General features: G+C 49.3%; 1 long non-coding RNA gene across 2 annotated transcripts in view; it reads right to left on the bottom strand.

Annotated features, from left to right (window-relative positions):
• LOC121134577 overlaps positions 1-25713 on the bottom strand; it is a 42705-nt gene extending 16992 nt beyond the window's left edge. The window contains exons 1-3 of one of the 2 annotated variants that reach the window (XR_005871680.1): positions 25370-25713; positions 24083-24216; positions 21256-21853 (exon numbers count right to left, since the gene is read on the bottom strand). This is a non-coding gene — a long non-coding RNA (uncharacterized LOC121134577). Of the gene's footprint in view, positions 1-21255; positions 21854-24082; positions 24217-25369 lie in introns of those variants that run through there. The other variant, XR_005871679.1, reaches the window with a different exon arrangement.
• Between the last annotated feature and the right edge of the window lie 280 nt (positions 25714-25993).

Raw genomic sequence — 25993 nt, 5'->3', positions numbered from 1 at the left:
AGTCACATGTATCTCTCTTCATCACCCAACGCTGCTGCCCTGAGCACCCAGCAAAGGCTGTTTCTGGCCTAGAATTGTCACTGGTTTGACTTGGACGGACAGTCCACCCTAATTTGCTTCTGTTTTGAGGTCCGTTCTCCTTCCATCAGCAATCCCAGTATGGACCATAACAAGGTCTGTGTTTGCAGCTGGCATCCTGCCTGTGTTTTCTTAGCATCTCCATTCATCTGTTTGGTATCCATTCATCTAAGGGCCAAGCTAACAGCTGGGGTGGTTGATGTCTGCCCTGGATCCACACCATACTCTCCACTTCCTTTAGCTGACTGCAAACCCAAGGCCTTAAGTCAGTGCATAGTCAGCTAGGAAAAACAGCTGGAGTCAGCGCTGTGGCCACAGCACCTAGGACTAGTCTTACAACAAGTGGGAGTTGTTGTCCTGCCTAGCCTTCCCCACAAATTACCTTTGAGCCAGGATGGATTCAGGCTACCTCTTGTGTTCTGTCCAAGCCCTTCTCTGACTGTGCCACACTGCAAAGTATTGAAGATTGTGTGCTGCTGTCCCTGTACAACATGCCCTGTCTCCCTCATGCCAGCTGCCTGTCACCAGCAGGGTTTATTGTGGAAGACTTTGAAATCAGCTCTGGTGTTGGCTCAAAAGCCAGGCTAGAGCAGTCTTCTGCCTAGGACAATCTCATCCAGGAGAAAAAACAGAGTCATGAAGGGTCAGACCCGCATATACCCACCCTGGCTCAGGGTGCCAGGCCTGAGTGCGGGATGCAGAGAGGTGCATGCCAAGCATAGTACCTGCTGGCTTCTGTGCCCTCCTCACACAGGCACAGCCTGCTCCTGATATTCTTAGCTCCCTTCCTGCTGTCCCCACCCTAGTGTGAGCCTGTTTGCTGGTCTGGGTATCTCCCTCTGGACTTCATCTTATTTCCACTATTACTCCAATCTCAAACCCATATGTCACTCAATAACCCAGCATTGAACAGTGGAAGGAATGAAGGAATCAAAGAACCTGAACCAGGCTCCAAATAGAGAATTTACTCACCAAGGCCCCCAGGCTCTGTAAGTGACAAGGACAAATAGGGCACTCCTTCCCCTCCCTCTCCAGGACATCCAGCACCAGCAGGGGTTTCACCTAGTTTAGGAGTGGTCTCTCTGCCTACTCACTGTCCTTAGTCTCAGTGGGCAGCGCAAGGGTCCTCCCTAGATCCTGGAGAGTGTATTCCAGGTGGAAGAAGGAGGCGGCCACCACCATCCCACCATCCCCACTGCCAACTAGGAGGGGACCAAGCAGTTGGATTCATCTCCACCTCCCCCAGAGCAGCTGCATCCACAGCCCACCGCAGTCCGCAGCCCACTTCAATTAGCCCACAGCCTACACACCAATTATTGTGTCAATCACCGCAAAGCTGAAGAGACTGGAAGGAGACAGGGAGGGGGTGGGCAGGGCTGAGGCAGCCTGCCCATCCTCACTGGATGAAACTGGTAAGGGCCAGAGAAAGCACTGATTGAGACCCCTTTCCTCCCCTCTAGCTTGCTTGAGAGCTCAGGCTGCCCCTCCCCCATTATTCTGAACTCTTTCCAGTAAAAGATCCAGAAGGCCTCCCACCTAACCCCAGTGTAGGATGCCCTGCTCAGTTTATACGGGTGCCTCAGTATCTCCGTGCACTAGGGTCTACATTCTGAGTGGAAGGGGGCTGGTTTCTCCTAATCAGTAAATGAATTGTGACATAAATAAAAGCACGTCTGTTTACAATGGGAATCAAGATAATAATCCAGAAGATAACTGCAAGGGGACAGATACCCAGAGTACAGGAGGACTGGATCAGTGAGGGCTCCAGGTACTCATCTAACCAGCATCTGAGGTCACAGCCTCCGTGTCCAGTTCCGGGGACTATGGCAGGCACCCAGCAGGAGGCTGGCTTGCACCCCCTGGAGCTCACAGACTGCTAGCTTTGGCTAGGTTGTTGAGGACTGTCTTCGTTACCAGAACTTGACAAATGTCAGGGGTGCACAAAAGAGGAATGGAATGAGGAGCTGAGTGAGGATGTCCCTGAGGTGTGTCCTGCCCCACAGCGCAGACAGACAGCATCCTTTCCCTTCTAATTCTTGCTAGTTGTCCCCACGTGCAGGACAGGCTCACCTTAGATCGGTCTCCCTTCGGTTGTCTGGTGCTTTGGGGGAACCCATCCCCCTCTTGATTTTTCTGGGTCTGCAGAGGCAAAAACCACCATGCTGTCCCAGCCATTCAGGGGTTAACCAGTCAGAGTACTCTATCAGCTTAACCATATCGAGGGGTCCAAGCAAGGCCATGTGTAACCCTAGCAATCCAGTCTGAGGTTGCTATAGAGACCCTGGAGAGGGACAGTTAGGAGAACTGATACTTGAACAGACAGACTGAATCGTCTCAAGTCAGTTGAAGTCGGGCTTCTGTCAATTGTCACCAAGTCTTCTTTCCAAACTTCCCTAACTGGCACCTAGTTACAAATTATTAATTAGTTAACTAAAATGTAATGCGGAGAAACACTCATGCGCAGGAGGCTGGAGAGATGGCACTCACTCACTTAATGGCACATACTGCTCTTGGAAGACATTTAGTTCCCAGCACCCCTATTGGGGGACTTACATCTGCCAGTAACTCCAGCTCCAGGAGATCCAATGTCCTCTTCTGTCCCCATGGGCACCTGCACTCCCATGTGCACATTAATATACACACTTAGAAATAAAATAAACCAGCCAGCCACGGTGGTGCACGCCTTTAATCCCAGCACTCAGGAGACAGAAGTAAGTTCAAGGCCAGCCTGGTCTACATAGAGAGTTCCAGGACAGCCAGGGCTACATAGTGAGACCCTGTATAATAATAATAATAAGTTATTTTTAAAATACAGGAATGAAACACAGGTACAAAGGCAATGTCTACCCTTTTCTGGCCATTTGTGCTCTATGTCATGCCATATGTATGTCCTGTCTACAATGATGTGTTACTTTCACGATAAGAAAGAAAACAGCATTTGCTCTAAAATGGCCAATTCACCTTGATGTTGGGATGTGATAGTGAGTGACAGAAGTCAGAGCCGGAAGTTCATTCTGAGTCTATGTCTATGAGACCCAAGGCAGGCAGGTGGCACCTATAACCCTGGAAGGCAAAGGAGCTGACACCATGGTGATGTGGACCGGGCAGGTCCCGGGAGCTTGTGGGCTGGTGAGAATCATGCCCATCTCCCCGGTGGTGGTCCCCAGGGTTTAGGAAGTTGTGGAGCTGAACCTGTCAGGGAGTGTGCATTTCACTTGGTGTGTGCTAGTTTGGGTGAGCTCCCGACACTGAGTAAGTGCCTGAGAACATTTATGAAGAGGAAGCTAGTTAAAAGGGCTGTGGTCAATAATCACAAACTCTTTGTCTTCAGGCATCTGGGGGGGGGGGCAGTGCCTGACCAGGGTGAGGCAGGAAGAAAAGAGAGAGCTTGCCCTGCACAGTTCCTGTCAACAGCACTCCAGTGACTTCCCCTGAGACTCCATCTCTTGTCAACTTGACTACATCGGAATTAACTAAAACCCCCAGATGGAGGGCACACCTGTGAGAGACCTTTGCTTAATTTGAAGAGGAAGATCTACTTCTAAGCCAGAGCTTTTGAGCTGGGAAAACCCACCTCCAACCTGGGCCACACCTTCTGCTGGAAGCCTCCAAAAGGACATGGAGGAAGGAGGCTTTTGTCTTTTGCCTGCTTGCTCTTGCTCTCACTGGCAAGTCCCTTCCTTTGTTGGCATTAGAGCCTACGTCTTTGGGATCCCAGGATATACTGAAGACCAGCCGAGATATCCAGATTCATGGACAACTACTGGATTCTTGGACTCTCCATTCATAGACAGTCATTGCTGGGTTAGCTATACCACAGCTTATAAATCATTCTGATTAATCCCTTTCTCATATATATATATATATATATATATATATATATATATATATATATATATATATAAGTTCTAATTGAAGTGGGCTGCGGACTGCGGTGGGCTGTGGATGCAGCTACTCTGGAGGAGGTGGAGATGAATCCAACTGCTTGGTCCCCTCCTAATTGGCATTCTGTAAGTTCTGTTACTATAGAAAACTCTTACTAATATACCAGGCATTCCACATGTGGGCCTTGGGCAAACATTCTAGTTCCAAAGAAAGCAAAAATCACAACAATAAAAACATTTCACAGTAGCACTGGGGAGATTGCTCAGTAGGGAAAGTGACTGTCACACAAGCATGAGGACCTGAGTTCAGGTCCCTAGCACCCATATAAAAACTGAGATCAGCACTAGGGAGGTGGGACAGGAAGACATTTGAAGACAATTAATTGGCCAGCAAATCTAGCTGAGTGGGTGAGCTCCAAGTTCAGTAAGAAATCCTGCCGGGCGTTGGTGGCGCACGCCTTTAATCCCAGCACTCGGGAGGCAGAGGCAGGTGGATCTCTGTGAGTTCGAGGCCAGCCTGGTCTACAGAGCGAGTTCTAGGACAGCCTCCAAGACAATACAGAGAAACCCTGTCTCGAAAAACCAAAAAAAAAAAAAAATCTTGTATCCAGAAGGAAGATGGATTGGAAAATGATGTAGGAAGATTCCAAATGTCAAATTCTGGCCTCCACACATACACGTGCACACATGCATGTACCCATGCATATACCCATGCACACACATGTACGTAACACATACATAGAATTTATAGGAAAGGTGATGGACCAGAGTCTCACTATGTAGTCTTGACTGACCTGGAGCTCACTATATAGATCAGGCTGGCCTTGAACTCCAGGGACCCTCCTACCTCTGTCTCTCAAGTGCTGGGCCACCATGCCCAGCCACACACACAAATCTTTAAATTATCAGCCTATCTGTGAGTAACTTTAAGGCCCTTCACAAGTTCACTGGCCTCACAAATTTTGTATGAAGGGTCTTTCAGATGATTTTTAAATACAATAACTCAAACCAGTTTCAGTTTAAAAGTAAAATAATGTAAGAAAATATTACAGGCCCCCAACTTTCTCCTGTAACCACCTCTGCTGAGCTTCCTTCTCCAGGGATCCCTGCAGAGACCCTGGCTGCTCTCGGAGTCTGTCTCAGAGTATGAGGGTCTGGGCAATCCAAGGGCTGCTTCTTTCTGGAACAAAGAGCCTGGCAGTTGGGAAAGAAAAGTCTTGCCTTTCTAGCAAAAGTGGTTTCTTGTCATCAATGGGTGGAACCTCCTCGTGGATGGATACCCTTTCCACAGGACTAATTATAGATTTATTAATATTTATGGGCCTCTAGTCACAGCCGATAGATCTTGTTCGAGGACATTAAGCCTTATCTCCCTCCCTCCAGGAAGGGGCATTGAAAGCCAGCTCTAATTGGGTAACCCAGAATCAAGATAGAAAGGAAAAATGACAATAGCTTGCCTATTGCCATATATTAAAATATGGTCCTCCCCCCCCCAATGATTATCTGTAGAATTAATAATCTTGCTAGACCAGGTTTAGGCCCTAATAGCAGGAAACAGTATTAAATACTTTGCTAAGAGCAATCAGTTTTTTGATAAGGCTAATGGCCCTATCCCTGGCTATTTCTCATGCTGAGTGTTCCGTTGCTAATCCAGCAGAAGCCCAACCACTTTGTCCAGCTCACTTGTCATTTAAAGTCAGCGACATGGCGCCATCTCCTGGCAAGGCTCCCTGCTGCCTCTTGGCATCCCCATCCTTCCTGTCTTGGTTTGGAAGGTATGCGGTGGGAACGAGGTGGCTGGTCACATTGCATCTGCAGTCAGGAAGAGAAGGACGGATGCTGGTTCTCAACTTTGTCTTTATCATTTAGTCCAGCCCCTCCCACGCACAGACCATGGAATGGTGCTGCCATATTTATGGTGGATCTTCTCACCTTAGTTAACCCAGCCTGGAAAATCCCTGACAGTCTCATCTGCAGGTTTGTTGCCATGGTGACTGTAAATCCTATCAAGTTGACAATGAAGGTTACCCTTCACATGCTCTGTCTGGGCTCAGTTTCTGTATCCATAAAGGGGGACTAGAAGCCCCTATGACTGCTATTTTAAGACTTAAGTGAGACTATGCAGACAAGACAGTGCCGGCACTGACAATGCCCACAGTGATCAGTTTATCTGTTGCTACATTCTCCAGCTTTAGTTTCCAGAAACCACTCTGCCTGTCTCCATCGGTCCTTGCCTTGTGATTTTTGGACTTGGCACATGTCAGTAAGTGTTTCTGTGTGTCCTCTCTGCCACTCCAGACTGGATTCTAGGTTCTCAGGGGCAGGTTTGCCAAGTTTTCCCATTTCCCAAGGCCCTGGGTAACTAACATGATAGGCACTGAGGTTCTGAGAGGTGACTTGACTCAATTGGTCACTCAGCAGGTAAGTGGAGATCCTGGGATTTGAAACCAGGTCCAGAGGCTCTGGTTTATTTGGGACTGGTAGCTCAATGAAAAGGAGGAGTTTTTGCTCCAGTTCTTGCTGACCCCTTTTATGGATATAGAAACCATGTCCTGACTTATGTGCTCTGTTTCTGGGAGGTCTGCACTCTGACAGTCTGTTCCGTTGTTACCAGCCATTTGTCTTGAGACATTGGCCCACATTAGGATCTTTCTCTGCTTTTTAAGTTTCACTTCCAATCACCAGCTAGAATCTAATTTTAATAACCATAAAATCCCGTTTCTGGGATCCAAACCTTGTACTGTCCAACTCTGACCCCCAGAACCCTTGGGTGAGTGGCCTGAGTCTACCAGGTCTCCCTCCTTGGGCTTCCTCCTAGGTTGGGAGGAAGAGGGTTGGATTCTCCTTTGTGTGACAGAAGTGCTGTGGGGAGGGAAGAAAACACCCTTGGGTAAAGTAGAGCAGGAGGCCGAAGCTGGGGCACAGGCTCCTGAAGAGATGAGCTCACCCGAGAGCCAGCCAGTGGAAGAGGGGTTGCCAACATCTTGAGGGCTGCAGGACCAGGCAACCCAGGTGGGACAAGCTGTCTCCAAGTTTCCAGCAAAGAACAGACACAGATCATGTCATGTAGACAGCAAGAACTAAAGCTGGTGAATCAAATCCAGGGGCTAGGCCATGATGTCAGATGCACAGGGCCTGGCTCACCCTTCCGTGTAGGCAGGGTCAAGAGGCAGCGGCGGCATAAGAACCCGGAGTCTAAGAAGATTTTCTCTCCTGCTGTTGGCACCCGTCACCAAGACAGCCATGAGGTGGCTGCCGACAGGTACCACAGCCGCTCACCATCTCAGGAGTCCTGACAGCTGCTCTAGCTGCCTCCCATCAGGGAAAAAACACATCTGAGGCCAGACTGATGAGGCTGTCTCCAGACAGGCATCAACGAGGAAGAGGGGGCAGGCCACAGGTTGTCATTACACCACACACCCTGCCCATCTCCCAGGTTCCACCCGACAGGAGGCTTTTAATCATCAGAGAGCCACCGAGAGTCTCTCTAGATATCTCTGACCCCAGTGTACATACGCCTGCACAAACATGCCTTGAGCAGACCTGAGAGCAGTCAGTGCCCAGATGACAAGTGTAGATTTGCGATCAGCCTCTGACATGCCGCATGCAGCCATGCTCACATTCTGGAGATTAGGGGCCTGCAGGAGAGCACATGTGTACTCATGCAGGTCCTCAGTACAAAATGGGCAAATGTGCAAGCACTCATGGTTTAACTCCTACATAGTGGTGAAGCTGAACGCTCACACACCCGTATTCACAAATGCACAGGTAGCGCTTGGGGGTCTCAGTCTGGACTCTTTCAAAGAGAGCATCTAGGAAGGTAGCTCAGGTGAGACACCAGGGCGGAGGGCGGACAGGACGGGAAATAGGTGTGACTTAGTGTGGAAGTTAGAATGTAATTGGTCCACATAGATAGTGGCACTATTAGGAGGCATGGCTTTAATGGAGTGGGTATGACCTTGTTGGAGGAAGTGTGTCACTGTGAAGGTGGGCTTTGAGGTCTCATATATGCTCAAACCACACCCAGTGTGGGAGACTCTCCTGCTGCCTTTAGATCATGATGTAGAGCTCTCAGCTCCTTCTCCAGCACCATGTCTGCCTCCATGTCTCCATGTCCAACCATGATGATATGGGCTAATTTCTGACTGTATGACAGCCTCCAATTTAAGGTTTTCCTTCATAAGAGTTACTTTGGTCTTGGTGTCTTCACAGCAATAGAAACTCTAACTAAGACAGTTACCGTGGGTTTTCTTTAGTACACCCACCAACAGACCCTGTAGGACACACTTCAGATTCATCTCACTGAACACAACAATGTATTCTATCTTATATCATATTGGAATAAAACTAGGTCAGTAGCAAAAGAAACTACAGGAACTATACATGTACTTAGAGACTGGACACTTTTGAATGACCTCAGTGGGTCTTGGAAGAAATAAGGAATTTAAAAATTCTTAGAATCAGCCACTTAGTAATGGCACACACCTTTAATCCCAGCACTTGGGAGGCAGAGGCAGGTGGATCTGTGAGTTTGAGATCAGCCTGATCTACATAGTGAGTTCCAGGACAGCCAGGGCTTTACAGGGGAAAAAAACTAAAAGAAAAAAATTATTAGAATCAGGCCAGGCTTAGTGACACATTCCTTTAATCCCAGCGCTAGGAAGGCAGAGTCTGGAGTGGGTTCTAGGCCAGCCTGATACTTTCCAGTTTCTTAGGGATACAGCTAAGTTCCAAGAAGAACATTTATAGCTTTGGTGCTTAGATATATAAAACAAACAAATAACAAATAAAAGAAACAAACAAAAACAGGCCAGGTATGGTGGCACACACCTTTAATGCCAGTACTCAGGAGGCAGAGGAGGTGAATCTCTGTGAGTTCAAGGTCAGCCTAGTCTACATAGTGAGTGACAGACCAGTCAAGACCCTGTGTATAACAATAATGTGATGATGCCGACAATGATGATGAAAGAAAAAATAACCTAATGATGCAACCCATGGTCTTAAAAAACAAAGAGGAATCCAACCCCAAAGCAATAGATGGTAAGAAAAATAAAGACTAAGGCAGAAATTGGTGAGATGGAGTCTAAAGGATGATGCACAGAACCAATCAAGCGAAAATGTGGTTCTTTGGAAAGTTTAATGAGCTTGACAAGCCTCGAGCCAAAACAACCAAAAAACAGAGAAGACCCAAATTAGAAGCAGAAATGAAAGAGGAAGTGACAACAGATCCCTTTCCCTACTGTGAACAGCTCCACCATGGGCATATCTGGACACGCTGTGAGGCTGTTTCCATTTGCCTTGGGTTTGCACCCAAGACCAGAATCAGCGGGCCATGTGGAAACGCTATGTCAACTGGTGAATTGTTCTGCAGGAGGCTGACCTGCTTTGCTTCCCTGTCATGTCAGTGATGCACAAGGCACTCTTATCAGCAGCGTGGGTGCTGGGAACTGAACTTGGATCCTTTGTGAGAGCTGCATATACTCTTGACCACTGAGGTATCTCTAGCTCCCAGCCTATTTCTTGTTTTGTTGGGTTTTCATTTTCATTCATCTAAAACTATTTGAGAGGCGGAGGCTCGGTTGGTAGAATGCTTGCCTAGCACAAAGCCATGAGTCAGAAGCCAGGGTATGGAGCCACACCTGTGCAATCCCAGCTTCAGGAAGTGGAGACTGGAGGATCAAGAGTTAAGGGCATCCTCAACTACCTAGTGAACTCAAGGCTAGCCTGGGCTACATAAGACAATTTCAAAAATGAACAAAAGTGTACCATTTCCTGGTTTTATTTTTCTGTGCCTCACTGATTGACAGTGGGCTGTTTAGTTCCCATGGCTGTGCATCTCCCGACTCTGCATTATGATTTCTGACTTCGTGAGGTCACACAACACTACTCACATGGTCTAACGCCTTGCAAGCTCATGATTCTTGCTTCAGGAGCTAACCTAGCCTCTGTCCTGCTTGTGTACCTGGGAAGCTACTGTTGCTGAGGACCATCCTCTGCTGACACCTGCTAGGTCAGTTCACCTCGTCTATCTTGGCCCTCTGCATGGCCATTCCATCCATTATTGGAAGAAATTCTCATTTCAGTTACTGCATTTTTCAACTGCAGAACTTTTACTTTTTAAATCAAAATAAGTTCTTATTTGACTTTATTTGGTAAGGCATCACTCCCATCCTTTCCTCCAGTTCTTCATAAAATCATTTTATTATTTGTGTGTGTGTGTGTGTGTGTGTGTGTGTGTGTGTGTGTGTGTGTGTGTATGCATGCATGCATGCTTGTGGACTCGCAGGCACACGCGTGCCAGTGTGGAAGTGAGAAGAGAATTTTCAGGGCTCAGTATTCTGAGCCTCTCTGAGGGAGGGTCTCTCTTCTGTGTCTTTGCTGTGTACTCCAGGCTGAGAGCTTCCTGGAGGTTTCCTGTCTCCCCCCTCATCTAGCTGTGGGTATACTGGGATCACGGATGTGCACCATTGCATTTGGCGTTTTGCGTGGGTTCTGGAGAGCAAACTTGGCTCTCCAGCCTTGCATGGCTGGGACTTTGGCCTGCTGGGTGGAGCCTCTAACCCCAGCCTGTTCCTCCACTCTGTCAGGCATTCCGTCTTTCTGTTTGTTTTTGGTAAAGCTCTGACTTACTCAGTTTCTTGTGGAAACAATGTAAGGGTGGAAAAGTTTGTTTGGGCTCACAGTTTTGAGGGTGCAGCCAATGGCAGCTGCCATACCAACTTATTGTTAATGTTTTCAACAAACGTCTCTGGGATAGGCACACAGTGTGCTCTAACTCGGGTTCAACAAAGACAAAACTTTGAATGGAAGCTTTTTGGCAAGGAACTGTCAGGTCAAATAGTGAAGGTTCCTCACCCCCTCTGATGGCCACTAAGTTTCTGGTTTACACTGTCACTGTACAAGAGACTCAGAAGAGCCAATGAGCTGGCTCAGCAGATTAGAGCTTGCCTCAGAAGCCCGAGGGCCTGAGTTTGATCCTCACTCCATAATAAGAGTCCTGAAGATTTAAAAACAAGGTAGATTTATTTTGGAAGTTCTGCAAAATCTGAGTGCCAGCCTGGGCAAAAGGCAAAAATGACTGGCATGTCGATTTGACACAAAACAGTGGGTTCATATCACATTTCTCTGTCCTCTTTAGTTCTCGTTGGCTAAGTTCTTTATGAAGGTACAAGCTGCCTAAGGCCTAGTATTGCCTTCCACAATTCTCGCTCTATTAATTCAAGATGCAAAGCTTTATATAGTGAATACCTTGGGGCTGGAGAGTCCCTACTTTTTGAATACTCACTCACAAAGTAACTTTTTAACACTAAGATGAATTGAGCCTAGACAAAGAGGCACCAGCTGCCAGCTGGGGAAGATGGGGCATGGTGCCCCCTGTTTATCTGTGGTTCCCTGATGTTTTTGTTACTTTTCTATTGCTGTGTAAGACACCATGACCTAGGTAGACTATAGGATAAAGAGTCTTGAGCTTACAGTGCCAGAGAGTTAGAGTTTATGACCACCATGGTGGGGAGCATATAGCAGCAGTCACTGAGAACTCACATGTTAAGACAACAACCACAATGCAGAAAGAGACAGAGATGGAGAACAGGAATAGTCTGAGCTTTTGGAACCTCAAATCCCAACCCCAGTGACACACCTTCTCCAACAAGGCCACTCCTCCTAATCCTTCCCAAATATCTCTGCCAACAGAAGAACAAACATTCAAGCACATGAGCCTATAGGGGCTGTTCTTAATCAAACCACCACAAGCTCTAAGTCCATCGTGTACTGAAAACAGGACATGATGATTTATTTCTTACCACGCTCTTCTTAAAATTTCACTTTTATATTCAGATTTATTTTCACTATTTAAAATTGCTCTAAGACTCTGACTCTCTTTATCATAAGACCAATGTTCTAATCCAGTATCTAAAAGCATTAGATTATGTCAATGTGTTACAGGCATTTGCTTATTGATTGCTCTTTCAATGAGTTTTTCATTAACCTCCTTAGAGAAGGAATAATGTCCTCCTACAGTTAATATTCCTACTACAGCCGTAAGTTAGGAACGAAACCATTAACTGTTTCTATTTCCAGCCAGTCTATAAATGGATCATCAATTCCTGAATTTTTTGCTTATTATTTGGCATGGGTAGTTAATCCTTGAAGGACCTTGGTAATTGTCTAATCAGAATTGTATGATTGGGAATAAAAGTACAACACCATCCACCAAACATAATAAGAAACATCTCCCTTCTCGGCTAGCATCATGTCAAGTGTGAGCCTATTCAAGCCATTCAGTTAGTGACTAGACACAAAGCACATCCTTGGTATAATTGATTAAATCTTTGTTTATCATTTTACACTCTAAGTTACTGAATATAGCATATTTGAATCCAAATCCTGTAGCTATTTGGTTTTAGTTTTAAATTTACTTGGAATTCCCTTGAGGATTTCCTATAGAGTCATTGTCAACATCAGAGGACTCAAGGACTGACCTCTTAATGCTAGCATTAACTTTGCTAGGAGGGGGAGAGTTGAAGGTCTGGGTAAAGAGTATGATCCATTGAACCAGTGTGGGGTCTAGTCGGGTGGTAGGCTTGAGTGGTTTCCTCTGTCCATAGTATCACAGTATGTCAGTTCAGGACACACTAAGTGCAGAGTGGCTGCCATTTGCTCCTCTGTTGCTTGAGACATTTAGGAACTGGGTGCCAACTCCAAGATTCCCCAGCGGGTGAGAGGACCCATGCCTCTGTCACGTGAGACATGAGTTCACTTTCCTACTGAGAAAGGAAGGAGCACTGGCCTGTACAGCCTGGAATAGGAGCAACAGACTCTGGTGGTGAGTTGTATTTTGCCCATGTATCCTTATCTCAAGAAAAGATGAGCATACAAGCTACAACACTGGGTTCTGTGTTGTATCCAAGGTGAAGGGTACTCCTTGGCCCTGGGGATGAACTGCCACACAGCACATCAACCACTCTTTGAAATATGTATTGTCAGTGTAAAGTATTCAATTCTCCATCCTGTTTCTCATTCTAAGGTCTGTATCAAATCCTTGGTCTTAACTTTATTTATTTATTTAGAGACAGGGTTTCTCCATAGCTTTGGAGCCTGTCCTGGAACTCACAGATAATCACCTGCCTTTGCCTCCCGAGTTCTGGGATTAAAGGTGTGTAGCACCACTACCCACCTATATTTATTTATTTTGTCTCTGACTTTGTCATACAATGTAGAACGTGGAAGGCATCTGTCTTAGTTTTCTTTTCTAGTGCTCTGATAAAACACCATAACCCAAAGCAACTTGGGAGAAGGAAGGGTTTTATTTTGGCTTACACTTCCCAATCATAGTCCATATGTGAGAGAAGCCAAAGCAAAAACTCAAGCAGGGCAGGAACGCAGAGACAGGAACCCGGAGACAGGAACAGAAGCAGAGACTATGGAGGAGTGCTGTTTACTGGCTTGTTCCCCATGGCTTGCTCAGTTTACCCTTTTTTATACAACCCAGGATTACCTGCTCAGGGATGGAACCATCAACATCAGTAATTAATAAAGAAAACACCCCTACAGGCTAGTCTGATGGAGACATTTTCTCATTGAGGTGCCTTCTTCCCAGATGACTCCAGGTTGTGTCAAGGTGATTAAGAAACAAACACAATAGAACCCCATTTTGTAGTACAGGGGACTGTATTTTAATTCACACTCTCACCTTACTCCAAATGCTGAGTAACCAAGGGGTACCATGTTCCTTGCCAGCTTTCCTACTTTGGCTCATACATAAGGTCTGGCTGACGTCACACTCCTTTTCCTTGGTGAACTCTCCAAGCGCCCTGCATCAGTTTGCACTTCTCTCAAAAATTCTCTTGGGTCTTATCTGAAGTGCTAGGAAAAGACCAAGATCCAGCAGAGTGGGCTGCCCAAATGTGGGGCAGTATATACCTTCCGCTCTCCAGAGACCAAGAGGTTCTTGTCTCAAAGACATAAATCCCAGATGAGGCCCCAAACTATAAGAAGCAATGATCCTCATTCCATAATAAGAACGCTGGAGACTCAGAATAGCAAAAGCCAGACAGATTTATTTTTGGTTCTATAAAAGCAGGGGCATCATTTTGGACAAAAGGCGCTGATGTTCCGGTTTGGCACAGAGTGGTGGGATTTACGTCCCTAATCACATTCCTCTGTCCCTTTTAGTTGTCACTGACTGAGTTATTTAAGAAGGGTGAAGTCTTCCAGGGGTCTAGCTTTGCCCCTCCCCAGTTGCCCACCCTATTGGTTCAGGATGCAAAGCTGTATCTGATATATATCGCAGGCCTTAAGAGTCCCTCCTCTTTTGTTGCATGGCCTTAGTCGTATAGCAGACTGCAACTTCCCAACACTAAGATGAACTGAGACTACCTAGACCCGTAGGCTCCGGCTGCTGGCTAGGGGAGGAGGGGCCTAGTGCCCCCATTTATCTATGATGAACTCTAAATTCACCTCATACTAAAAGTGAACTGTAACAGTTAATGTCTTACACACATGCACACACACAGATTAAATATAAAGATAAGTTCATTGCTTCTCCTGCTTCTCAGTCTTCTGGCTAAGAGTAAGTGTGAAAGCAATAGTTTGATGTGCGCATGCACAGATGCTCCTGTGTGACTCAGACACACACACATGCATACACCTGTGACGCACTCGTTCAGCCACCATAGTGTGACAGAGTTGTCTCGTTTCAGACACTCCCTGTCCAAGTTGCTGATTCACTTTGGGGTGGGGAGGAAGAAACAGGGACCACTGCAGAGGTGGTCCCCAAATGGATGGTATCACTTAGATTTGCCTTGGAGGGGTGTTCAAGTCCATAGCTGATGACCCCTGGGCTGAGACACATGAGGCAAAATGGCCCACATAGTCAGGAACACATAAATCTGGAACACGCTGCTCAAGTGAAAGGGATATAAGATGCCCTGCCACGCCAGGCATTGGAACCAGAGTTTGGGTCATGGGCCGTGAAGGAATTGGGAAGTCAAGCAGGTCTCCAGAGGGGAGGTCAAAGAAAGTGTGGCTTCTCTCTGTTATTGTGGACAATTGTCCCTCCCTTTGCTCTGGTATCCCCTCTTCAACCTCTCCCAGCAGGAGCCCTGCTCACAGCTTACCCTGACCCCTCCACGGACCCCTGGCCTGTTACCCCATCCCCTGTGCACCCTTCCTGCTGGCAGTGTGTGCAGACAAGGGTTCCCTGTCTCACCACCCAACTCCTGGGAACAGCTTCATCTTCCACTGAGAGCTAAGCACTGCAGGCAGCGCTATGTGTCCAAAACTGGGTAAGAGCCTCGTGGCCCCCTGCCAGCTGGATCTTTCTATCCCTGCTGACACCAAGATTGCAACTCTCCCAAGATCACAAGGCTACAGTTTTTTAGGACTTTTAAAACTACAGTTCCTTTTTATTATGAATTCTTTCAAACACCTAAAGACTAATATAATGAAGACCTATCTCCTCATTACCTAGTTTTAATTTATATTGAAATCATGTCTAGCCTTCTTCAGCTCTTGCCTTTTATTATTTAAAAAATTTATTGTGTCAGCATGCCAGTGTACCTGCCAATGTATCTACAGTTGGTCCTGTCTGCTGTAGCACGCATGCATGCAGTGGGACAGGCTCTTGGAATGAACTTGGACATAGAACTGCAGACTGTTCCACTACTGTCCTGTCCAACTATTTCCCAACACAATTGTATTAATTTTGCCTCTACCAGTAGCCTACAAGAGCTACCCAGCTCCAAGCAGCAGTGAACTTGAACTGTGGCTAGACAATAGCAAGGGGAAGAAGCTGCCCCCCAGTGTGCATGAACCACTCTTAACCAACGCTCTGTAGACCAGGCTGGGCTCGAACTCACAGAGATCCACCTGCCTCTGCCTCCCGAGGGCTGGGATTAAAGACGGGCCACCAGTGCTCAGCGACCCTGACCTTCTGAGAAGACCAATTTTCCAGACTTCAGGACGCCAAACTCTCTAGGTACAAGGACGGTTTGGAAATAGAACAAAGTCTGTCTAGGGGCTCCTGGGGCCCCTTGCTGATGCTGCAGTCCTACAGGATTGCTACCGGAAAGAACTGAGATACGCTGTCATTTCAGGGCTCATGATCCCAGACAGCTGAACCGGAGAGGAAACAGACCCAGAAAGGGTCTCATGCATGCCCTCCTTCCTCCTGCTACCCATCATCACCCATCCAAGCTGCCCCATCCCTACCCTGACCTCAGCTGAGCAGAGTATCTGAGGTGGGAAGTAGGGGTAATTATGATGGACATTCATGCTCCCTCCTGCTCAAGCAACTATGCCTGGCTCTCCAGCTTGCCAGCCGCTTTATGTCCACCCCATTAAACAAACCATGGAGGAAAAAAAAATCATTTCCGTTTTTCTCCTCAGATGTGATTCATGATGTCTGTTAGGCCCTTCCTCCAGATAAAACCTTCTGTCTCCATAGACTCCCCAAGGATGGGGTAGGGGATGGAGTGGTGTGATACATGCATGTGCCCACACACGGGGAGCGGGAGGGGGGGGGAGGGAGGGAGGGAGGAAGGGAGAGGGAGTGAAGAACTCACAGCTCCTTTCATTCTTGTCTAAGAGGTGTCTGAGGGGAGACTAATCTTGATTCGCGTTCACTTCCTGTGTTCAGCACAGAGCCACCTTCCTTAGGGCAGGGCTGGGTGTTCTAAAAACTTAAACAAATAAAAAAGTTGGAGCGTGCAGATAAGGCCACAGCTTCAGGGACTCCTAGGAGGGCAGGAAACCAAAGTGGTGAGCATGGTGGGGGTTGGTGAGTGTGGGAACTAGCAGGAGGTGGTCTCTGCTGGGTTCTGAGACTCCAGGCTCAGAGGCATGGCTTCCAAAGTTAGACTGGCAGATGAACATCCTGCTGTGTGACTATGGGCAACTTGCTTACCTTCTCTGAGCCTTCCCTTGTTATTGATTGAGGGTCAAGTAAGGTGTGGGACCTACTCCACATGATGCCATCTAGAGGAAGGGAAATAAGAGCCTGTGGGAGATGCTGGGGCGTGCGTAGGAGGGAGGAGGCTGGTGTGCAGCTGGCCTGGTCAGCAGAAAAGGCATTAGGGAGGGCTTAGACTGAAGGAAATGGGGAATCATGGAAAGGTTTGGCAGAAAAGTGGCCAGGTCAGGTTACATGCTCCAACAGTCTACAGATGGCAGTTACAGAGTTGTCAGGAAGGTCAATTTGGAACTTGAACCCTGGTCTCCCTGGGCATGTAATGCACATCCAAGTTAGATGTCAAGTTGTAAAATCCAGAGCCCCACACATCTGACCTCCTCTCCAGTTCTGGCCAGGCTCCCACATTGTCTGACCACCCAGGTATATGCACCGGGTCAGTGGGGTGGGGCCCAGCTTCAGAGCACGGGGCTCATCTGATTTAATCTGCTGGAGCTGGGCAGGGGCATCGGTCCCAGTGCCCAGCCTCCTGCTGAGGCCTGTCAGGCACATGCTTTACTCTCAGGAGCGGGAGCTGTCAGGCATAGCCAAACCGCACTCTCGGCTGCCTCAATTTCACATCCCCCAGGTAGCGCAGACACATGAATGGACCGGAAATTGAATGCAAAATCAAAATGCAGCAAAGAAATGGATGCAAAAGTCATTTGGAAGCAATAATAAGAACCCCTTCTGGACCAGAAAAAGAAGTTCTGCAGCCTCTGCAGGCTGGCCCAGGAGCGGACACGAGGCTGGGTGCCCTTGCTGTCCCCTGTTCTCCTCCACCGACTTACATTGCTGGGAAGATCTTCAAGGTCACTAATAGCATAGAGAGCAAGACTGGGACTTGGAAAGAGGGTGGATAGAGCCAAGGTCCCCAGGAAACAGGGCCAAAAAGTCAGGAGAATCTAGACTTTGACCCTTCAATTTCCAGCACATGTGACCTCTGATGAGGGGCTTGCTGGGAAATTTCTCTACAAGGCAAACCGAGGCGCCTACATTCAAGTTGACCAGGGTGGTCCTAATGGCTACTGCCCCATCCTGCCATCCCCACTGCTTGCACACAGTAGGGTGGTCCTGATGACTGCCCCACCCTGGCATCCTTGTCGCCTGTACACAGTAGGGTAGTACTGATGGCTGTCCCACCCTGGCATCCTTGTTGCCTGCACACAGTAGGATGGTCCTAACGGCTGTCCCATTTGGATGTCTCCATTACCTATACACAAGTGCTCTATTCTAGCTATAGGACATGCAATGTGGTGAAACCTTCTGGGAAGCCAGATAGAATCTTGCTGTCCTTGCTGGTGGAGCCCAAGCCTTGTCTGGTGTCTGTACTCAGTAGACGCTCAATAATCACAAGCATTGACTTCCCTTCTACTGATTCCACTCACTAAAGAGCCCTAGCACTTCAAGACCCCAGGTCTGGGCTCTCTGGGGGCTGCAGACTGACTTCTTGCTCTCTTAGGGTAGGTATGTGAGGTCACAGCCACCAAGAAACCATTTACTATTCAGAGTCCACATTCATCCATTGTCCTCTTGCTCCTTGTCACCTCCACAGATGGAGAACCAATGACATGGCTTGCCCAGGGTCACAAGGCATGTTGGCCCAGTTGTTGGATTGAAGTGTCAAGTCCCCTTCTCTTTGGCACTGACAATTCTTCAACAAAGGAGAGACGGGGACACCTCCTGGCTGGCACCTGTCACTTTGAGCCTCATGCTGGTGCCAGTCCCCACTCTGAGAGCTGTGGGAACAGGAGGCTGCGAGCCAAGGCTCAGCCAGGACCACCAGGAGTTGTTGAGCCTAGAAGTGAGACACACGCAGAGGAGCACCCAGGGAGCTAGGACAGTCAGAGAGAAAAGCAATCGTCATTAAGCGCCTACTGCATACCAGGAACCCAGGCTACAGCTAGTCTTCATCTCTTCTGAGTAGCAGCGCTCAAAGCAAGGACACATTTCCAGGAGGGAAGAGAATACAGGAACAGCTAGGCTCAGGATCAAGGAAGCCTTCCTGGAGGAAAGAGGTACTTGGATTAAGATGTGGAGGATGACAGATAGATAGATAGATAGATAGATAGATAGATAGATAGATAGATAGATAGATAGAAAGAAAACTAGGAAAAAGGAGTACCAGAAAGGGCACGTTGAGATGAGGCAGGTGAGGTAAAGGAAAAGGCTTTGAAAGATGGCGCGCCAGGAGAAGGACCCAGACATGAGAGGCAGCTGGAATGGCAGGGGAGAAGCCAGCAGACTCAGGCCACCGGGCAGCAGTGAAGAGAACTAAAGACTGAGACTGGAGGGAGGGGGTTAGCTGAGAGAAAAGAGCCGAGGGAGGAGGAGGGGAGAGGGGCTGCAGTCACTCAGCTCCCACACACTTCTGTCTGGACTTTCATCTCTGACACAAAAGAGGAAGCGAGGCCCGGGGGGGGGGGGCAGGGCAGGCAGGCCCAGCTGCATAATGCATTTCACGTCCTGGCTGTTTCCATCTTCTGCTCACATGCTCACCCAAGTCCTGAGCTGAGCAACTGCTGCTAGTGGGGTGGCCTGGGGTGCACTGGAGGGGTGATCCAGCCTGCCGCTGGGGAAGACCTGACGGGACTGTGGCTACCCCACAAGGCAGGATGGTGGGCCTCTCTCTCCAGACTCCTTAATGCCAGCCCGGTCCTAACTGCTGTTGTTGGGCCCTGGCTCCCGCCTCCTGCCTAGGTGCTGCTGTGGAATAAGTCAGCTGTGGAAGGAAGGTTACCTGTGAGGAGTGTGCACACTCGATGCGAGTGCGGTTGCCCACCAGGATGTTTGTCAAGCAGCTTGCAGCTTATCCAGTGTTAAGAGTTGGTGAAGATGCTTGTAAAGCAATACTTTCATTTAACGGCAGTGTTGCCAATTCCTGGAGATGGCGGCCAGGAGCACCTCCATAGACCAAGGTGTTTATTAATAGGGTGTTTACTCAGACCTGCTTGGTTCCTCAGTTTACCTGACCTCACTTTCCTCTCTCCCTAGTAATCCCACAGTGCCTCTGTCCTCTAAGAGGGCTCCTAGGCCAGAGTATGGTGACCTGGATTGAACAGGACACTCTTCCTCTAACTACTGGCCACACAGAGTCCTAGCCAACAAACAGTTCCAATCTCAACTGTCTGTCAATGTGGACCCAGAGTAAGGACTTCCTATAGAGGCGTGCGTCTTTAAAAAGGGCATCTGGAAGATTTGCACAGCCAAAGGACTGACTATATTATGGAGTAACAGGCAGGTGGTAAAGCTGTTTCTTGGCCCTGAAACCCTGAGAATGGAGATCTGTGGATGCTGGTGGCAAGGAGCCCCTGTTGCTTCGGGCTTTGAAGGTAGGCTTGGGGACCTGCCAGGATTCCAGAGGCTTTCGACTATGAAACTTGCCCTTCCCATCTGCAACCAAATCCCTGGCTAAAATATCCCATTGGGAGTCCATTGCTAGGGCCCAGAAGCACGGCCTAGGCAGCCAGGAAGTCTGGAGCCTGGCTCCATTCTGGCTTGAGGAGGCAGCTCTGGGGTGGGATTGTCCTTCCACTAGACACCACCAGCTCCATCCCCAACCTTGACTCCTTTGGTCCCAGCCCGATGTCAATGACCACGGGAGTTCACCACTCACAAGCCTTGGCTGTGACTAGGAATCAGCTAGTACAGAGAGAAGATTCCAGCTACAGGTCACAGCTGTCTAAGCCAGTGTTAACCCAGCCACACACTTCCTTCACGTCTGGATATGGGCAGCCTCTCCTGGTGCCCTGCTGGCCCTCAGACCTCCCGTCCATACCCCACACTGAAGTAAATATGCCCCCTGCTAAAGGCACATTCATGATTACCCAGGCTCTCGGGCGAAGCCTCCACTACCTCAGCTCTTCTCTCTGACCACCTGGCTTTCCCGTGGAACCTCCTGAGGCCCTACTTTCCCAGCCTTGAGCCTGGGTACATGCTGACCCATGGCTGGATCACAAGCCCCTCCCACCATCTTCTGGGCCTGCTGACTGACTCCTACTCAGCTCTGGTGGCCGCCTCCCTGACCCCAGCCCGACTGACACTCTGGCGGCAGAAAGAGGTTGAAGAACAAGCCACATGACTGCCCTCTCCTTCTGGGGCAGTGAGCATTCTAAGGCCAGGGCCTGCTCTGTCTGCTACCACACCTCTCAACACACACCAAGCCTGGTACAGGGCAGGCCAGTGCAACTGTATATATGTTCACACAATAAGCAACTAAGGGCCCAGGGTCACACACACACACACACACACACACACACACACACACACACACACACACACACACACACACACGACAGCAGACCTGAAGTCAAACCCTACTTACAACCCAGAGAAATCACTTGGCCATTCTGGAATTCTCCAGGATTTATTGGGATAAATTATAACCACTAGAGTGCCTTGGGGTTGAAATGACCCAGTGGATGGGAAGTTTACCAGATCTGGCTCCCAAGGACACTGTCCACTCTAACACTCCAGACTTAGTCTGGTAGCCTAGCACTGTTTCTCCTCCCTAGGCCAAAGCCTGGCACTCCTTGGCCTGACAGACACAGCAGCTTCTGCTTTCAGCCCCCATGGGCTGGGCCAAGGGCTAGACCAGACACCTTACTTCTTTCAGTAGCAGAGAGAACAGGTACCTGTTGCTCTAGTTTACAGTGAGTGGGGCTGAGGACGCCGGGTGGGCAAGGGAACTTTATGTGAACCCCTCCTCGCTGCCACATCCAATGCCACTCCCCCTCGGCTCATCAGAAACCTCCCTGCTACCAACAGCTCCTCCCACAGCGGGCACCTTCTCCTCCCCCTTCAGCCACACCCCCTTCCCAGCAGAGGAAGGTGACAGGAGCTGAGTTCAGGACCAACTTGGCCAGGGCTCTGCCCTGCTGGAACATCCTCTGGCTGTGTCCTGCTGGGCAAGTTGCTCCACCTCTCTGTACCTTGTATTTCCCATCTGAAAAGTCAAAATAGCAGTCCTAAGGCTGCTGTAAGGACGGGGCGAGCCCCTGTGGAACCATGTCTTCACTGCACACTTCAGGCCCACTCTGTGCTCCTTCTGTCCCCAGATCATCAGTTTTTATGCTAATAAGTAGCTTCACCTGAGACTGCAGTGTCTCCTAAGTCCCTGTGACATCAGGCACCATAGTGGGTCTTAGCCAGTGACTGACAGATGCAAGAGTTTGAAAGCTCTGCCCTCCCAGACTACATGGCATGGCCCCATCCCCCATGGGACCAGATAAGGCATTTCCTGATGTCATCATCTTGCTTGGGTTACCCCTTCCTTGGACAGCCCTGTAGCCTCATCAGGCCTCTTGCCCAGGCCCACCTTCATATGTATATGTGTCTCCAGGTCTGTTCCTCAGACCTCAGCCTAAGCAACAAATCAGGGTGCTGAGCTTGGCTCGGCCTCCAGGCAGATGCTCAACACACTCCAGCCACTACTAGTCTCTCCTGGAGCTGTGTGACCATGAGCAAACAGAGTTGTCCTTCAGTAACTACAGGGTGTTGGTTCCAAACTCCATCCCAGTATTAAAGTCTGAAGAAGCACCTTTATCTTTTGACTTCCTTTCTAAATTATTATTTTGTACCCTGGACAGTGGCAGAGGGACACCGTCCAGGCAAAGCAAACAGAGAAGAACCCATCCTTGGAGGCAGAGGGGATGCCCCAGCCATGCCTGTAACCAAGGATCTAGACTACATGGGTGTCACATGGCCAAGATGTCCCTTGCCTGGAATGCCCGCACCCTAAGAGGCACTCAGGGAGCAAGGCCATGTATCAAGACGTTCCACCAACACAGAGAGCCCCCAAACTGCTTGCTGTCTCCTCTCCCCAGCCATTGCTGGTTCTATGTAATCATCAGATATTAAAATCATAGAAATGTGGACTGGAAGGGACGTCACAGCCAGCTCCCATCAAATGCTCCAACTTCTCTCTAGCATCCTCACTCACGTGGCCTCTGTTTGGGTTCCTTCAGTGGCCAGAGCTTTCCCTGCAAGGCCCTTCCTGAAGGTCACTTCTGAGCACCTCTAAGTATGTTGTTGAACACTGTGAGCCTTTCTGTGTCCCTCCCTGATCATGAACAGACATCTACAAAGTGCCTCTTCTACATACATTGGGGACACAACAGAAGTCAGACCCTGCCGGGGACCCTGAAGAGTTAGCAGAGAAATAAGATTCTCTACCCACTCAGAGGAGGACCCCAACTCATCAGAGCTGCCCTAAAGTGGCAGGTAATGTGTCCAAGGATTCCTAGACACCTTAAAATTCCCAGATCCAGTCCAAAACTCCATGTCATAAGGACACGGTCATGTCATGCCAAACCATCACTCAAGGTGAAGCCTAAATCTGCCTCAAATTGCCCACACCCTTCCTCACTCCCCCATCAGGCCCTTCCCCCAGACAAGGTAAGCCTGAAGGCTAAGGTCGGACTTGAAGTACACCCCCTCGCCCACGCTACACTACTAGGTCTAGACTCAACTGTCTGGATCTAACTCTAGCCACTCAGAGCTACAGGAGACCCAGTGCAGTCCCAGGCCACTGGAGGGGGCGGACAGCTGGGCTGGGTGATGGGTGGCTTTAATATTTAAACACAGCTTCCCGCTGTACAGCCACGGGCAAAAGCAGCTGTGTCCTTTTTCTTCTCCTCCTTCTGCTTCCTTCCTTCTCCCCCCCCCCTTTTTTTAAATCTTTAATGTCTCCCGCCAGGGGCTGGTGGGGAGGCATCAGTCCTGTGCCATATATCAAAGAATTGCCACAGCTGGAGGGATATTCGGAGCATTCCCAGCCAATCCATTGTGTATAAATATATAGATATATATATAGGTTTCATTATCCCCTTCAGGGCTGCCAGAGAATATATTCTTTTAATATGTATAATATATTTGAGCTGCTACTCGACTCAAGGGAGGAGGGAGGGCCCACCATTGACATTTCCTAGGCATTTCCAGTGGAAGGGAAACACCCGACTCTGGGGAGAGGGAGGGGTCCCATGGGTCAAGGTGCATCTCAGGACCCTGTTGTGGTGTTTCAAATGTCACCCCAGGCTTGTGCCCGGACCCCACCTTGGGATTTTCTCAGTCCTTTAAGGAGATTTGTGTGATCTTCTTGAGTACCCCAAGTTTCCTGCTGTTTAGGGGTGCTCTGCTCTTACAATAGGTCTGAGTTTGGGCAAGCTGCACCTACCATCTGAAGCCCAGTCTTCATTTAGAGGTGGAGGCAGCAGGCGGGCCGTGCAGCATGAGTGGAGCTCAGCTATGAACATCCCCAGCATGGAAGGAGCGTTGACTCAGGCTCACTTGTACCAAGAGAGATGAGACCTGAAGAAAGAATGATCCCACAAGGATCAAGGGAAGAGAATGTCCCTCCCGTCTCCCCAGCCATGTGACACCCATGGTCCTTGGTTACAGGCTTGGCTGGGGCATCCCCTCTGCCTCCAAGGATGGGTTCTGCTCTGTTTGCTGTACCTGGACGGTGTCCCTGCCACTGTCCAGGGTACAAAACAATAATTTAGAAAGGAAGTCAAAAGATAAAGGTGCTGTGTTATCATGGCGGCCCTCTACCCGCAACTGCCATCACCACTGCAGCCCTCGCCTGGGTCTGGAAGGGGATAACAAAGTCACCGGAGTCCTAGTGGGTACCAATCCTAGGCTCTGGGGAGGGCCCAGCTGAGGACTTCTCAGCCTCACCTGGACTCAGGGATGGGTCTGCCACAGTGCCAGGTGATCTGAGGCCAGGCTGAGGTCTGGAGCCTGATGCCGGTAGAACCACAACCCACCCAGCCCGAGGGCAGGGCAAAAGGAGGAAGGGTCCGAGATCCTGTTCTGGGCTTCCTCCATTCCTGCCTACAGATCCAGCCAGTCCCCTCCCACCTCGGACAAGAACACCTCTGCACACCAGCCAGCATCCCTGCCTGTGCCCTCCCTCTCCACCCTGCTGTGACAGCCACACAGAGACCCTGCTGAACTGCGATATCAGTTTCCTTCTCCTGTCAGACCCCCACCCAGCAGCCCCAGGAGCTTTCAGAAAACGACTGAGGTTTTTCCTTTTCTGTGTCTCTCCGTCTGCCTGCCTGGCCTCTGCATGGCTGACTCCATCCCATCTGTCAACTCACGGCTTAAATGTTCATTAGCCTTTTCTCACGCGATCAGTTAATCAATATTTAAGACAGACTCTTTCTCTATAGCGCAGGCTAGTCTCAAACTTGTGATTTTTCGCCCCTAGCCTCCCACACACTGGGAGTACAGATGTCCATTGCCTTGCCTGGTTCCTGGTTATTCTCTGTCTAGACCCTTGGTGGCTTCTGTCATCACCACCGGTGGCTGTTGGGTGCTTACTAGTTAGACCATCCCCCTTTCCCCGAAAGTCACAGTCCCTGGGACAAAGCCTGGCTTCTCTATTCCTTACTCCCAGCCAGCAGCAGCAGGCCTGGCCCACAGTGAGGCCCCAAAGAGTAGAGGCAGATCAACTCACCCAGCACACCCCGAGAGTCAGGCCGCCAAGGAAGGCCCTACCTTTGGCTCACTGTCCCACTGTCCAGATACACAAATCCAGGGATGGGCAGGCCCCAGATGTGGTGTGGCTGGACAGTACTCGCAGTGAAGCCTCTGGGCTGAGAAAGGCAGGAGGTATCTGTTTCCCAGCATGCCAGTGTTACAGAAGAGGGGACAAGAGGGTGGGGGTGGGTATGGGTTTGAAACTTCAGCCGTGCTCACACGCTTCCTGGCCCCTTCAATGTCTGAAGGGACAAAAGTCACTGAGTCCAAACCCTTGCCTCTGAGTGGCTCTAGGCCGCTCAGCTAGGGAAAATCGCCTCATCTCGTGCTCATGAAGTCTAAAGAGAGGCTTGGTGTTATGGAGCTGGGATTTTTAAAGATTAAGCAATCTCCTTCCACAATCTTACTTTCTTTTTCGGAGTGTGGCCTCTCCGCCCATGGCGGCCTCTCTGCGGAGCGTGGGCGCCCCCTAGTGGACAGCTGTGAGCATGCAGGCCTGGCTCTCCACTTTCCCGTCTTGACAGCAAGTGACAGCCTCTGTGCAGCGCTACAAGTGCTCTGGACACACAACAGGCACACACATAAATACCCACCAGCCTCA

The sequence above is a fragment of the Mesocricetus auratus genome, unplaced genomic scaffold (genome assembly GCF_017639785.1).
Source record: "Mesocricetus auratus isolate SY011 unplaced genomic scaffold, BCM_Maur_2.0 Super-Scaffold_100028, whole genome shotgun sequence".
In the NCBI taxonomy this organism is placed as follows: Eukaryota; Metazoa; Chordata; class Mammalia; order Rodentia; family Cricetidae; genus Mesocricetus; species Mesocricetus auratus.
The sequence above is the reverse complement of the archived record's forward strand: the minus strand, read 5'-3'. Positions and strand labels throughout refer to the sequence as shown.